Here is a 15,190-nt window from a genome sequence, read left to right as displayed (position 1 = left end):
TTGTGCAGTATAATAAAATGCATAAAATATAGAAACATATAAACCTATGCACATAAACATAAATGTGGTATGTCTGAGGGCTTCCCAGCTGGTTCAGTGGTCAAGAATCCAACTGACAATGCAGGAGAGTCAGGAGATGCAGGTTCTGCCCTTGGGTCGGGAAGGTCCCTTGGAGGAGGAAGTAGCAACCCATTCCAGTGTTCTAGCCTGGAAAATGCCACGGACAGAGGGACCTGGCAGGCTGCAGTCCATGCGGTCTCAAAGAGTCGGATGTGACTCATCATTACACATACATATGTGTGTGAAACTGAAAATCACTCAGTCGTGTCCGAATCTTTGCGACCCCATAGACCATACACTTCAGACGGTAAAGCATCTGCTTACAATGCAGGAGACCTGGGTTCAATCCCTGGGTCGGGAAGATCCTCTGGAGAAGGAAATGGCAACCCACTCCGGTACTCTTGCCTGGAAAATCCCAGGGGTGGAGAAGCCTGGTCGGCTACAGTCCACGGGGTCGCAAAGAATTGGACACGACTGAGCGACTTCACTTTCACTTTCAGACTATACAGTCCATGGAATTCTCTAGGCCAGAATGCTGGAGTGGGTAGCCGTTCCCTTCTCCAGGGGATCTTCCCAACCCAGGGATCGAACCCAGGTCTCCCACATTGTAGGCGGATTCTTTACCAGCTGCGCCCCCAGAGGAGCCCAAGAATACTGGAGTGGGCAGCCTGTTCCTTCTCCAGGGGATCTTCCCAACCCAGGAATAGAGCTGGGATCTCCTGCATTGCAGGTGGATTCTTTACCAGCTGAGCTACCAGGGAATCCCCACATACGTGTATATATATGCATACTCGTGCACACACACACACACAATTTAACATAGCCTGTAGCCCCAGAAGTCCCTGCTATTTGCTTGATCACAGCCTCACCATCTCCTCTTGTCCCAACTGGCAAAAACCCCCATGTGACTTTGTGATAATTATTTCCTTACTTTTCACTAAAATTTTACTGCTTAAGTAGCCTTCTCTGAACAAAGTAGTTTATTTTGCCTGTTTTTGAAGTGTAATATAAATGAATCAAGAAGGGTGTTCTTTTAAAGTGCATTCATTTTCCTTGCAGTGTTTTCTGTTGTATGACAGCTTCTTTATCCATTCTACTGTTGATGTACATTGGGTTATTCAGGTTTTCTGTTTTTAATGCACACCACTTCTTTAATAAAGCCACTTAATCCATCAGTTTTAACCTATATTCAATGCTCAGAGCTCACAGATTTTACTCTAAAGTGATAGTACTAACAATGGTTTGTGGTTTCTTACAGATCACCCTTGTCTAACACTCTTCACAGGCTTTTCACATATATTTCACATATAGTTCACTTGAGCCTCACAGTAATCCTGGAAGGGAAGGCATGACAAAGTCTGTGTTTTCATTTTACAGATGAGAAAGACATGGTCTCAGTAGCTAGACAGGAGTGAGGCTGGGATGAGAGCCCAGACCTCCTGGGTCTTTTTGCCATATTGTATGAAATGAATGGAATTTTTAATAACAGTAATTAACATCTGAACATTGCATGACAGCTGGCAAAGCATTATGACAGCCGTTGTTTCTTTTAATCCTCATATCAAGGCTATGAGGAACATGTTTAAGTTTGCTCCACTGCTGCTGGCTGTGAGAATATCACCTGACTTCTTTAGCTTCTTATTTAATTTCTAGAGTGAAATTAAATCTGTTTGTAGGTCCCCTCCTCTCACTGGGCTGAGCAGAAATTAAATTCTTTCTGGTGTTTCTACAGTGGCAAAAAATAGACATGATTTAATTTTACAATAGATTACTGTGCCACATAAGTAATATCATTATCCTCATTTAGCTGTTGAGGAAACTAAGGTAATTTAGCCAAGATTACATAATAGGCAGGTGACTTAGGACAGAAATTTTAGCCTTGAAATTTAATCTTTATCTTAATATTTTGTGATTATCTTTGTATCTGATCAGTATTAATCCTTTGGGTCAAGTGCAGTGTGGTATAATTGATAAGCAGACTTTCAGATCATCATGTATTTCTGAAACACCAGGCAGGCCTCATGAACTTATTCTGAGACCAACTGAGAATATCAAAAGCATTCCTTGTGTCAAATCAACATTTCATTCCACTTGAGATGCTGGAGTCACACATGCTTTTTACACAAACCTGCTCAGGTTGCTCCTTTTCCTCTCTTCATGTGCTCTTAGAAAAATATCTGCCTGTATAGCACTCTGTCTTTCTGTCTGTCTCTCCTTGTAAGCCTAAATTCCAAAAGCTTATTATTTTAGGGACAGAGGTTTTGTTTGTTTGTTTCTTTGCTGGCTTATGTAGAATCCAGCCAAGTGCAGTTTTCACAAACCTGCCTGAAACTGTATTGAGCCTCATGTTTTCTCCCTTCCCCCATAGTGTTGCATTAAAACACATTCCTTCTAGGGTGAGGGCTTCCCAGGCTCAGCGATGAAGAGGTGAAGAATCCTCCTGCCAAGCAGAGACGGGGTTTGATCCTTGGGTTGGGAAGATCTCCTGGAGAAGGAAATGGCAACCCACTCCAGTATTCTTGCCTAGGAAATCCCATGGATAGAGGGGCATGGTAGGCACCATGCGGTTACAAAAGAGTCACACAGGACTTAGCAACTGAGGAGGAGCACGAGCTGGGGAGGGGGCTGAGTAGGTAGCCGCACACAGCCCAGAGTGCTCTGGGACAGCCTCTCAACGTCAGGCCAAGCATCTTCTCAAAATGTTGCACTTGTTATGCTTTTATTATTATAAAAGTACATGCTTGCTTTAGAAAATTTAGGAACTTCCAAACCTCCCCATTCAAAAAAAATCTTTCATATTCAGTTCCATTCTCTGAATGTTCAATCACTAAGTCATGTCCGACTCTTTGTGACCCCATGGACTGTAGCAAACCAGTCTCCTTTGTCCTCTACTACCTCCCGGAGTTCGCTCAAATTCATGTCCATTGAGTCAGTGATGCTATCTAACCATCTCATCCTCTGTTTCCCCCTTCTCCTTTTGGCTTCCATCTTACCCAGCTTCAGCCTCTGCTAGTGCTGACACTATTTTATATAGCCTTCTGGTCATTTGTATATCTTTTCTGCAAAAATGATATAGAATTGTTTTACAACCTATGTTTTATTTAATACTGTGTCGTGAAAATATTCTAACAAGTGTTAAGTGTTCTCACACAGCATCATTTTAATGACCCTATGATTTTCTGCTACACAGGTGCATAGACGTGACATAATTTATTCAATTAGTCTTTAGTTTTGGATATTTAAGCTGTTTCAAAACTTGAAGAATATGAATATAACTAAAGTGAATATCTTTGAGGTGATATCTCTAAGTATTCATGCTAATTTTATAACAGTGGTATCTTTTTATTAAAAAAAAAAAAAAGAAAGTGAAAGTCACTCAATCGTGTCCGATTCTTTGCGACCCCCATGGACTGTGGAATTCTCCAGGCCCAGAATACTGGAGTGGGTAGCCTTTTCCTTCTCCAGGAGATCTTCCCAACCCAGGGGTCAAACTCAGGTCTCCCACATTGCAGATGGATTCTTTACCAGCTGAGCCACAAGGGAAGCCCATTCAAAAAAAAAAGAGCCATACCATGCTGTGTTTAAAAACTAAGACTTTGACTGTATGTACCTATCAGTTTTGCTTTTCAATCCTGTATGCTGCAAAACGGATGTGTTCTGGGAACCCAGAGGTGACCCTGCCCTTGAGACCATGACTGCCTGGGTTACTTTAGTTGCTGTCATGCACGAACGCAGACTGTTGCGGGGGCAGGGATGATGTTGTTGGATGTATTTTTGAATGTTGTATATTCTTTTTCCTCTAATTCAAATGTGCTCTACTTTGAGCCTCAGTTGAACCCAGCTGGTCGAGACCTGGTGTCTCAGGTCATGGTGGGGTTTGGACTTGGAGCAGAACATTTTAAGAGGGCGCTCTTGTCTTCGTGTCTCAGTCACTTTCTGCTCCTTATCCTATCCACCAGGTCCCTTGAAGCAGGGCACTTCTGTGTGAATCTGGGTCCCTGTGTGTAGAGAGGGGAGAAGTCATGGGTGAGCTGGAAGCCTTCTATGCTGAGAGTCAAGCTTGCCCTTTAAGGCTCTGCTGCTCAGAGGGTTGGAGGGGAGGCTGCTGTGAGGGGGTGGCCTGGAGGTCACTAGGTCACTCAGCCCTCCAGCCTCTACCTCCTTCCCCACCAAGCCTTCTCTGCTGCTCCAGGCAGCTCTCCCAGGCCTGTCACTTCTGATTCCTATACTCCCAGCTCCAGAGCTGCCTCCTCCTCCAAAGCTCCCTGTTCCTGAGACTCATTCATGGGTGGCTGGGCGGGAAAGGAACAATTGCTCAAAACAGTAGGTTTTTATTATTATTCTTTTAACTAACCAAAGAAAAGGAAAAGTATTACCTTAATTCTTGTCACAATTGCTTTAATTTTAATTTGAAAAATTTGACAATTAAAATGGTAGAAAGCTTATTTTAAAGCATAGAGAACGTTTATTTCATTAGATTGTACTGTGTTTCACAAAAAATGGAGCTGTGGTTTAAAGGGAAGATAGATTAAAAAAAAAAGACAAAACTCTTTAAGACCAGCTATGAATTTTCATAAATTGAATTCTGGTAGTCTCTCTAAAATAAAACTTTAGAACTACAGTTCCAAGAGTTATTGGCATAAATTCTTACCTCTTATTTAACATTTATAGGCACTAAAAAACAAGATAGAAAGGGAACTTTGGCTTTTTGTTAGTTTATATCATTAATTTATACTGCATGACTTGTAACTGTAGAAGACATTCTTTTATTTCTTCTGAAGTAACTCAGTCAAATTCAATCACCATTCCTCTTAACTTGTATCTGAGTTCTCTGATAATTTTTAAAAGTCTGTTTGTTCATTTCTTGATCAGGAATAATAAATGCCCTGGTAGCTCAAAAGCCATTGTGATTAGAATCCACTGAGATTAGGCCTTGGCACCTCTATGAGGAAGTGCATTCCAGAGTCAAGAGCCCTGCACCCGGCCTGCCTGCTGCCCCACCCAGGGGAGTTCAGCGCCAGGGCAGGCATCCAGAGCATTCCTGCAGCTCTGCCCCGGCAGAGGCGTTCTGAGTAAAGTAAGAGGCCAGATGGCAGGAAGGAAAAGTGCATGTTTGTCCAGCCCTTTCTCTGACAAGTTCTTGGCACCTCGTGTAAGTGGGTTCATGTCATAGAAGAGCTTCTACTGTAAGAAGGGCAGTAAAGACAGAATGTTTAGGTATAATCTGTAATTAGCTATTTGAAAAGTAATGGGTGAAACCATTTACAGTGGATAAACAATGCTGTGATTGTCTGGTGCAGCATTTTGAGTTTTTAAGAATATCATACTGATGAACAGAGAAATAAATTGAAAGGCTGGTTCAGGTGACATTTTGGCATTCTAGAAGACGCTGCAGACACAATGCAAGAGGGCTCGTGAAAATGACTTGTGATTGAGGACGGTCTGGAAGCAGACAGCTCCTGCTTAGGCCAAGCCAGTGTTTCTGTGCAGGAAAGAGGACTCAGTGTTGCCAAATCTTCCACTGTTTTAAGGGAAGCATGGAATTTGGGTATTTATAGAAACTTTCCAGAGTTTTAAGTATTGGCAACTAATTTCATTGAAGAAAGTCTCTGTGTGCCAAATGAAACATTCCTAAAGGGCACTATGGCTTGAGGGCTGCCTCTTCAGAACCTGATTGACAGAGTTGGTATGAGTGACTGGCCCACCTGCCCTGGGGTCTCTGTGGTTTCTGCAGCATCTCCTGTAGGGTCCCTAAATCAGATTCTACAGTCCATGACTCCCAGCAGGAGCACTTTATAGCTGGTAGGTGAGTTGGCCCGCTCCGGGGGTTGATGGTGCCACACAGCTCTGCAGCTCCTAGCAAATGATTCACATGTGGGAAGCTGACCGACGCTTACTGGTGCTCTGAGCTGGTGCAGGCCAGAGCAGGAGAGACCGAGAAATGCAGGAGAGCAGCCCGAGCAGGAGAGACAGTGAAGTACACTTTTACCGATTTGGTACAGTAAGACTCCCTGGGCTGCTGGGAAGTAGTAATGTCAAGAAAGTAATCATCACTCACTGAGCCCTTGGTCTGGTTGACATGTGCCAGATGTGAGGTCAGCAGAAGCCCAGCTTGACTTGTGGTGATCAAAAATATATTTTAAAATAATTTTTTTTTAAGGCAGTTGAAAAACCAGCTATGTGAGTAAAGACTGGCGTTATCAGACTTAGCTCCATCTTCTAAATCTGGGTTCAGCCTCAGTCATTGCTGGACTAGTTGTGTGATGTTATGAAGTCACTTAACCATCCTGAGCCTCAGTTTCTTTGTGTGTCCAGTGGTGGTATGACCTCCTGCCTCACAGGTTGTTGTCATGGGACAGCATGACATCATGTTGGGAATGTGGAAGAGTGCTTTCCACGTTCTTTAGTTTCTCTTTCAAACTTCTCTTTAGTTTCTTTCTCCTAAATCAAAAGGAGTCTTTCTATACATAGTGGGGACCAATCTGTGAGTCCACCTGGCAGTCTTTGAATTATGTTTATCATGTAGCATCAGTTTCACATACAAAGGTTACTATCATGTGGAAGAGGCATGGCCTTTTGGGAGTGATGCATGGACAGGGTCATTGAAGTTCAATGAGTGGGCTTCAGAAAGAAACCGGTTACCACTGTATTGGTACCGATTTATTCTAGAAGATTAGGTATAAACAATATGAAGGAAGTGGGCAGGTCAGAGTGCCCCCTTTGGGGGCAAGTGTATTGCGTCCTTCTTCCCTTGCCGGCCCAAAGATCCCTGGGCACCCAAGGGCAGCTGTTGTCAGGCAGTATTAGGAGCCCAGAGCTAGGGGTTGTCCTATTTACCCTGTTCCTACTCCTCAGAGTAATCATTTTTCTCCACTTATTTTTAGCCCCTACTCCATGCTCACCATTCTTCAGGCTCTCTAACCGTCCCCCACCCCCACCCCGGATAGTCTGTGGCTGTGAGTTGAGAATAACAAACTCCTTATCAGTTCAGTTCAGTTCAGTTCAGTTGCTCAGTCGTGTCCGACTCTTTGCAACCCCATGAATCTCAGCACGCCAGGCATTCCTGTCCATCACCAACTCCCAGAGTTCACCCAGACCCACATCCATCAAGTCAGTGATGCCATCCAGCCATCTCATCCTCTGTCGTCCCCTTCTCCTCCTGCCCCCAATCCCTCCCAGCATCAGAGTCTTTTCCAATGAGTCAACTCTTCGCATGAGGTGGCCATAGTACTAAGTTTCAGCTTCAGCATCATTCCTTCCAAAGAAATCCCAGGGCTGATCTCCTTCAGAACAGACTGGTTGGATCTCCTTGCAGTCCAAGGGACTCTCAAGAGTCTTCTCCAACACCACAGTTCAAAAGGATCAATTCTTCAGTGCTCCTTATAGTGAACCCATAGTAATGATGAGATTGTATGCTGTTTTTAAGGTTCACATAGTTAATCATTTCATCTGTGTAAGGTGGTTTTCCCTATTTGAAGTAATTAGGCGCTGCTGCTGCTGCTAAGTCGCTTCAGTTGTGTCTGACTCTGTACGACCCCATAGACGGCAGCCCACTAGGCTTCTCTGTCCCTGGGATTCTCTAGGCAAGAACACTGGCGTGGGTTGCCATTTCCTTCTTCAATGCATGTAAGTGAAAAGTGAAAGTGAAGTCGCTCCGTTGTGTCTGATTCTTAGTGTCCCAATGGACTGCAGCCCACCAGGCTCCTCCATCCTTGGGATCTTCCAGGCAAGAGTACTGGAGTGGGTTGCCATTGCCTTCTTCTAATTAGGTACTAGGCCTACCCAAGTACATTTTTCACATTGAGCAGACAATAGAAACAGAAGATAAAGGGCAAAGCTGAAAGGGCTCAGAAAGGGAATCAGAGTTATTGAGTGAAGAGGAAATAGCAGTTATGGCTGTGGATATGTGATTTGATAAGTCAAGTCACACCCTCAACATATTGTTAGATCAGCAGCACCCTCACTTCTGCCATATGAGCAGGCCCGTGGCTATGTTTGTCATCACGAGAGACTGGAAACTACCTAAATGTCCACTGGTAGGAAACTGACCTAATAAAATAATAGATGTGTGGCCTTGGGAAATACCATGTGTCTTTAGAAGAAATCTGAGGGCAAGATTTGAATTTGTGTTGGCCGACTCTGTAGTCCCTCCACGTCGGCTGCAAAAGGTCAGATGCCCTGAGGAGTTCCCCAGGCAGAGGATTGTTAATAACTAATAGTCATTAAGCATCACTGTATGCCTTGCAGTGTACTGGGCACCCTGCAGGTAGTATTGCCCTCATTTCTTCTGGAAGATGCTCTGACTCACAGTGTACAGGTCAAAAGTCAGAGGCAAGGACTTGTCCAGCACCCCAGAGCTGGATATGAACCAGGTCACTGTGGAGAGGGAACAAAAAAGAAAGTGATAAATTGGCATCGATATGAAATGATTTCCAAGATACAGTATAAGCAAGGGGGGAAAAAGGGCAGGAGTAGTGGGTAGCAGCAGGCAATATACTCCCATTAGATAGATATATGATCAAAAATAGAAAATCAGAAATGAGAGAGAGATATGTTTACTCTGTATTCTTTAATAGTATTTGCATTTTTACCATGTTGTACTTAGAAAAAGCCCTTCAGGTAATTGTCATGAGTGTCCTAAGTTCACAGAGTAATTTCAAATGTCCATTCAAGTTTCCAACAGATAGATTCCTGAAAAGCTCAGATGAGGACACTGATGTTGTGCTAGGATGTGTGTGTGTGATAATTTAGAAAGATGTAATAGAACAATACAAGATGGATCATCCAAGTTCAAATATTAGGATTTCTACTGTGCCGTAACAGATACAGCCCAAGTCTTCAAGGCAAGGCATTAGACACACTCATATCGCTGCATTTAAATGTAAGCCTTAAAGTATAGGATATTGCACTGTAGATCATCAACTCAAAGGAGGAAGACTTATGTAGGACCCACATGTGTTTTTGGATTAGATGAAATAGAGGATAGTCACTGACTAAGGCCAAGAGGCGAAATGATTTGCAAGTGTAGCAAGTTCTGGAACCTGGAGGTTATCTGGATGAGAATCAGTAGGCACTGTCTGGGAAAAGATTGAGAAAGTTGATAAAAATAGCTCTCACACCTATTGTGCACTTAACAGGCATTGTGAAATTTTTACATGTTTGTCCTCTCTAGGTTAGCTGAAGACAGGAAGGGAAGACATTAGTAAAAATTCTCATATAAGGAAATTAGAAAAAGCATTCTAACCAACAATGTAACAACTATGTGGGTAGTTTTGGAGATGATTTCTAGAAAATTTAGGAGAGTGTTAACTTTGTTTTAGAGAAAGTGTGACTATGACTTTCCTACTTCAAACTGGTAAGTTGGAATTAGGTCATCTATTGAGGTGTGGTCCAAATCTGTGAGCCCACTTCCTCTTCACCCTAAGAATTCCTGCAACTGATGATATAAGCTCTTGCATTGAAAAGGCATGTGGGACAGTGGCAGGAAAAAAAAATGTATCTGATTTGAGTACACTTGAATTCCTGGTCTAACTTGACTGTGACTTGTAACACATCATTCAGGATGGCTGAGCTTTCATCTCATTGTCCATGAAGTGAAGCAATTCTTTTGTTAAAGTTGTGAGGAAGGTGGGTGTTATCCTCATCTTACACATAAGGAAACTGTAGCTCAAAAACATTGAACATTTATTCAGAGTTACACAGATAGTAAGAGCAGCAGCAGAATTTGAACTGAAGTTTTTGGAATATTAAGGCACATCCTTGGAAAGTAAATGAAAAACAAAAAAAGTGAGAAGTAATTTGAAAATAAGTATACGTCCTCTATTTTTCCACTACGTGTCATTTCTTTACTTCACTAGATCTGCTGTTTCAGCAGGTTATTTGAAGATAGTACATTTATAGAGTAGCAGCAAATCATTCTGTTTTTTATACCATCAAGTTGTTTACAGAAAATATTTAAGTTCTTTGGGACATTTTGTCTAGCAAAGAGGGGAAATGACAGTAACTCTGTTAATTGCAAGGAGCTTTAGATCCCAGAGTCTGGGGGTATGTTTGTTCAAGGCTGTCTTCCTTTGTTGACACCCTTTTCTATTCTGCCTTGAAGCTAATGTTTATTTTCATTCTATAAAAAATGTCTTAATATATAGCAGACTGGTTATATTTTCTCTAAAAAGTTAATGTTTCCACTCTTTGTGGGAGTGTTTAGCATTCCATGCATAGCTATCAAAATTAAAAAAGCAACCAAGGCTAAAGGCATATTGTATATTCCAGTTAAATACCATAGCTTTAGTGAGTTACCATAAATGACATTTTTCTTCCCTTTACTTTCTCATTCAAGAATTCATTGAACACTTGTTTGTCATAAGACTCGTGATGTTGTAATTAATAATAATCATTTGGCCTTCATCCCCATTTCTGGCACAGAGCTCCTTAAACACTTGGAATTTCCTAAGTGGTAAGAACTTTAAACGTGAAAGGAGCATCATTTGTTACTCATAACAAGCTCCTTTTAACCACATCTGAGCTTATGGTGATGAGATGACTTCTGGAATGCCCCAAACAAGGAGGGGGTGCTAACTGCCAGGGGAACTGAACTTGAACAGAGGTTCAGAAATTCCGTCTCATCTGGTGATGTCTGGGGAGGGGAGAGACGCTGCAGGTTGAATCAGTCCCCAGTGGCGAGTAATTTCATCAATCATGCCTATTAATGAAGCCTCCCAAACCTAGAACAGATAGGCTTCTGAGGGGCTGGTGAACAAGTAGATGTGGCTGTGGGAAGAGTGCTGTGCTTACAGCATGGAGGCCTCTGTCTCTCTCCATGCTTCTTTGCCCTGTGCCTCTCTCCATCTGACTGGTTTTGAGTTACATCCTTTTACATATAACAAACCAGCAATCTAGTAAGTAACTGAGGTCTGAGTTCTGTCAGCTAATTTAGCAGATCAATCTTAGAAAGGGGTCTTGGGAATCTCTGACGTGTAGCCTGTTGGTCAGAGCACAGGTGGCTACATGGACTTGCAACAGGCATCTAAAGTGGAGGCAAGAACCTAGAGCCTGTTATACAGAGCGAAGCAAGTCAGAAGAAGAAAAACAAATGTTGCGTATTAACACATATATATGGAATCTAGAACAATGGTACTGACTAACCTATACGCAGGGCAGCAGTAGAGACACAGACATGGAGAACAGACTTGTGGACACAGCAGGAGAAAGAGAGAGTGGGACAAACAGAGTAGCATTGACACATAGACATTCAGTTCAGTTCAGTCGCTCAGTCGTGTCTGACTCTCTGCGATCCCACGGACTGCAGCACGCCAGGCCTCCCTGTCCATCACCAACTCCCAGAGTTTAATCAAACCCATGTCCATCGAGTCGGTGATGTGATCCAGCTGTCTCATCCTCTGTCGTCCCTTTCTTCTCCCACCTTCAGTCTTTCCCAGCATCAGAGTCTTTTCCAATGAGTCAGCTCTTCACATCAGGTGGCCGAAGTATTGGCGTTTCAGCTTCAGCATCAGTCCTTCCAATGAATATTCAGGACTGATCTCCTTTAGGATGGACTGGTTGGATCTCCTTGCAGTCCAAGGGACCCTCAAGAGTCTTCTCCAACCACAAATCAACTTCTCCAACCAGAAATCAACTCCAGCCACAGTTCAAAATCTTCAATTCTTTGGCACTCAGCTTTCTTTATAGTCCAACTCTCACATCCATATATGACTACTGGAAAAACTATAGCTTTGACTAGATGGACCTTTGTTGGCAAAGTATTGTCTCTGCTTTTGAATATGCTGTCTAGGTTGGTCATAGCTTTTCTTCCAAGGAGCAAGCGTCTTTTAATTGCATGGCTGCAGTCACCATCTGCAGTGATTTTGGAGCCCAAGAAAATAAGGTCTGCAACTGTTTCTACACTTTCTCCATCTATTTGCCATGAAGTGATGGGACTAGATGCCATGATTTTAGTTTTCTGACTGTTGAGTTTTAAGCCAACATTTTCACTCTCCTCTTTCACTTTCATCAAGAAGCTCTTTAGTTTTTCTTTGCTTTCTTCCATAAGGATGGTGTCATCTGCATATCTGAGGTTATTGGTATTTCATCCAGTCCAGCATTTCTCATGATATACTCTGCATATAACTTAAATAAGCAGGGTGACAGTATATGGCCTTGAATCTATTTGTCACTTCCATTGTATAGTTATAAGGGATATGATTTAGGTCATACCTGAATGGCCTAGTGGTTTTCCCTATTTTCTTCAATTTAAGTCTGAATTTGGCAATAAAGAGTTCATGATCTGAGCCATAGTCAGCTCCCTGTCTTGTTTTTGTTGACTGTATAGAGCTTCTTCATCTTTGGCTGCAAAGAATATAATCAGTCTGATTTTGGTGTTGACCATCTGGTGATGTCCATGTGTAGAGTCTTCTCTTGGGTTGTTGGAAGAGGGTTGTTATGACCAGTGTGTTCTCTTGGCAAAACTCTATTAGCCTTTGTCCTGCTTCATTCTGTACTCCAAGGTCAAAATTTCCTCTTACTCCAGGTGTTTCTTGACTTCCTACTTTTGCATTCCAGTCCCCTATAATGAAAAGGACATCTTTTGGGAGTGTTAGTTCTAGAAGATCTTGTAGGTCTTCAGAGGACTGTTCAGCTTCTTCAGCATTATTCATCGAGGCATAGACTTGGATTACTGTGATATTGAATGGTTTGCCTTGGAAATGAACAGAGATCATTCTGTCGCTTTTGAGATTGCATCCAAGTACTGTATTTTGAACTCTTTTGTTGACTATGATGGTTACTCCATTTCTTCTAAGGGATTCTTGCCCAGAGTATTAGATATAATGGTCATCTGTGTTAAATTCACCCATTCCAGTCCGTTGTAGTTTGCTGACTCCTAAAATGTCGATGTTTACTCTTGCCATCTCCTGTTTGACCACTGCTGCTAAGTCACCTCAGTCGTGTTCGACTCTGTGCAACCCCATAGACGGCAGCCCGCCAGGCTCCCCCGTCCCTGGGATTCTCCAGGCAAGAACACTGGAGTGGGTTGCCATTTCCTTCTCCAATGCATGAAAGTGAAAAGTGAAAGTGAAGTCGCTCGGTCATGTCCAACTCTTAGCGACTCCATGGACTGCAGCCCACCAGGCTCCTCCATCTGTGGGATTTTCCAGGTAAGAGTACTGGAGTGGGGTGCCACTGCCTTCTCCGATAGATGTTTTTCTGGAACTCTCTTGCTTTGGAGGGCACAAATAGAACCTCGTGCACACAAGGACCCAGAAGAAAGGAGCAGTGACCCCACAAGAGACTGACCCAGACTTGCCCGTGAGTGTCCAGGAATCTCTGGTGGAGGCGTGGGTCAGTGGTGGCCTGCTGCAGGTTCAGGGCCACTGAGTGTAGCAGTCCAGGCATGGGACCTTTTGAAGGAGGTCACCATTATCTTCGCTACCTCCACCGTAGTTTGGCCTCAGGTCAAATAACAGGGAGGAAACAGCCCCACCCTTCAACAGAAACTTGGATTAAAGATTTACTGAGCAAGTGAGTGAGTGAAGTTGCTCAGTCATATCTGACTCTTTGAGACCCCATGGACTGTAGCCTACCAGGCTCCTCCATCCATGGGATTTACCAGGCAAGAATACTGGAGTGGGTTGCCATTTTCTTCTCCAGGAGATCTTCCCTACCGAGGGACTGGACCCGAGTCTCCTGCACTGTAGACAGACGCTTTAACTTCTGAGCCACCAGGAGCCCTGCCCATCAGAACAAGACCCAGTTTCCCCCCTGTCAGTCTCTCCCATCAGGAAACTTCCATAAGCCTCTTATCCTTCTCCATGAATCAAGGTCCATGAATCAAAGCAAACTGTGGTCAAACATGCTCAGTTGGACACGACTGAGCGACTGAACTGAACTGAGAGTCTGTTTCCCCAGTTGTGTGTAAGTTCTGGTGGCTCTATGTTGGGTAAATTGTGACCTCCTCCTAGATGGCTTATGCCATACCCAGCTCTAATGCATCCAGAGCCCCGCTCCTGGAGCAGTCCACTGCTGACCCCTACCTCCTCAGGAGACACCCAAATACAGTTCTGTCTCAGTCTCTGTGGAGTCTCTGGGTCCTGGTGAGCACAAAGTATGTTTGAGCCCTCCAAGAGTCTCTGTTGGGTGTGTGGTTTGATTCTAAATGTGATTTCGCCCCTCCTACCACCATGCTGGGGCTTCTCCTTTGCCCTTGGTTGTGGGGTATCTCCTCACTGTCGCTCCAGCTCCACACAGGTGCACATACATTGAGTTCAGTTCAGTCACTCAGTCGTGTCCAACTCTTTGCAACTCCATGAATTGGAGCACGCCAAGCGTCCCTGTCCATCACCAACTCCCGGAGTTCACTCAGACTTACGTTCATTGAGTCATTGATGCCATCCAGCCATCTCATCCTGGGTTGTCCCCTTCTCCTCCTGCCCCCAATCCCTCCCAGCATCAAAGTCTTTTCCAGTGAGTCAACTCTTCGCATGAAGTGGCCAAAGTACTGGAGTTTCAGCTTTAGCATCATTCCTTTTCAAGAAATCCCAGGGCTGATCTCCTTCAGAATGGACTTGTTGGATCTCCTTGCAGTCCAAGGGACTCTCAAGAGTCTTCTCCAACACCACAGTTCAAAAGCATCAATTCCTTCTTCCGTGCTCAGCTTTCTTCACAGTCCAACTCTCACATCCATACATGACCACAGGAAAAACCATAGCCTTGACTAAACGGACCTTTGTTGGCAAAGTAATGTCTCTGCTTTTTAATGTGCTATCTAGGTTGGTCATAACTTTTCTTCCAGGGAGTAAGCATCTTTTAATTTCATGGCTGCAGTCACCATCTGCAGTGATTTTGGAGCCCAAAAAAATAAAGTCTGACACTGTTTCCACTGTTTCTCCATTTCCCATGAAATTATGGGACCAGATCCATGATCTTCGTTTTCTGAATGTTGAGCTTTAAGCCAACTTTTTTACTCTCCTCTTTCACTTTCATCAAGAGGCTTTTTAGTTCCTCTTCACTTTCTGCCATAAGAGTGGTGTCATCTGCATATCTGAGGTTATTGGTATTTCTCCCGGCAATCTTGATTCTAGCTTGTGCTTTATCCAGCCCAGCATTTCTCATGATGTACTCTGCATATAAGTTAAATAAG

The 15,190-nt window shown here is 43.5% G+C and overlaps 1 protein-coding gene across 2 annotated transcripts in view; it reads left to right on the top strand.

Annotated features, from left to right (window-relative positions):
• Positions 1-15,190, top strand: part of LOC120852622 (band 4.1-like protein 4A) — a 288,931-nt gene that overhangs the window by 207,705 nt on the left and 66,036 nt on the right. The gene's annotated exons all lie outside the window — the stretch shown is intronic.

This window comes from Oryx dammah, unplaced genomic scaffold, assembly GCF_014754425.2.
Source record: "Oryx dammah isolate SB20612 unplaced genomic scaffold, SCBI_Odam_1.1 HiC_scaffold_26, whole genome shotgun sequence".
In the NCBI taxonomy this organism is placed as follows: Eukaryota; Metazoa; Chordata; class Mammalia; order Artiodactyla; family Bovidae; genus Oryx; species Oryx dammah.
Note: the sequence above shows the minus strand (reverse complement) of the source record. Positions and strands in the feature narration are given on the sequence as shown.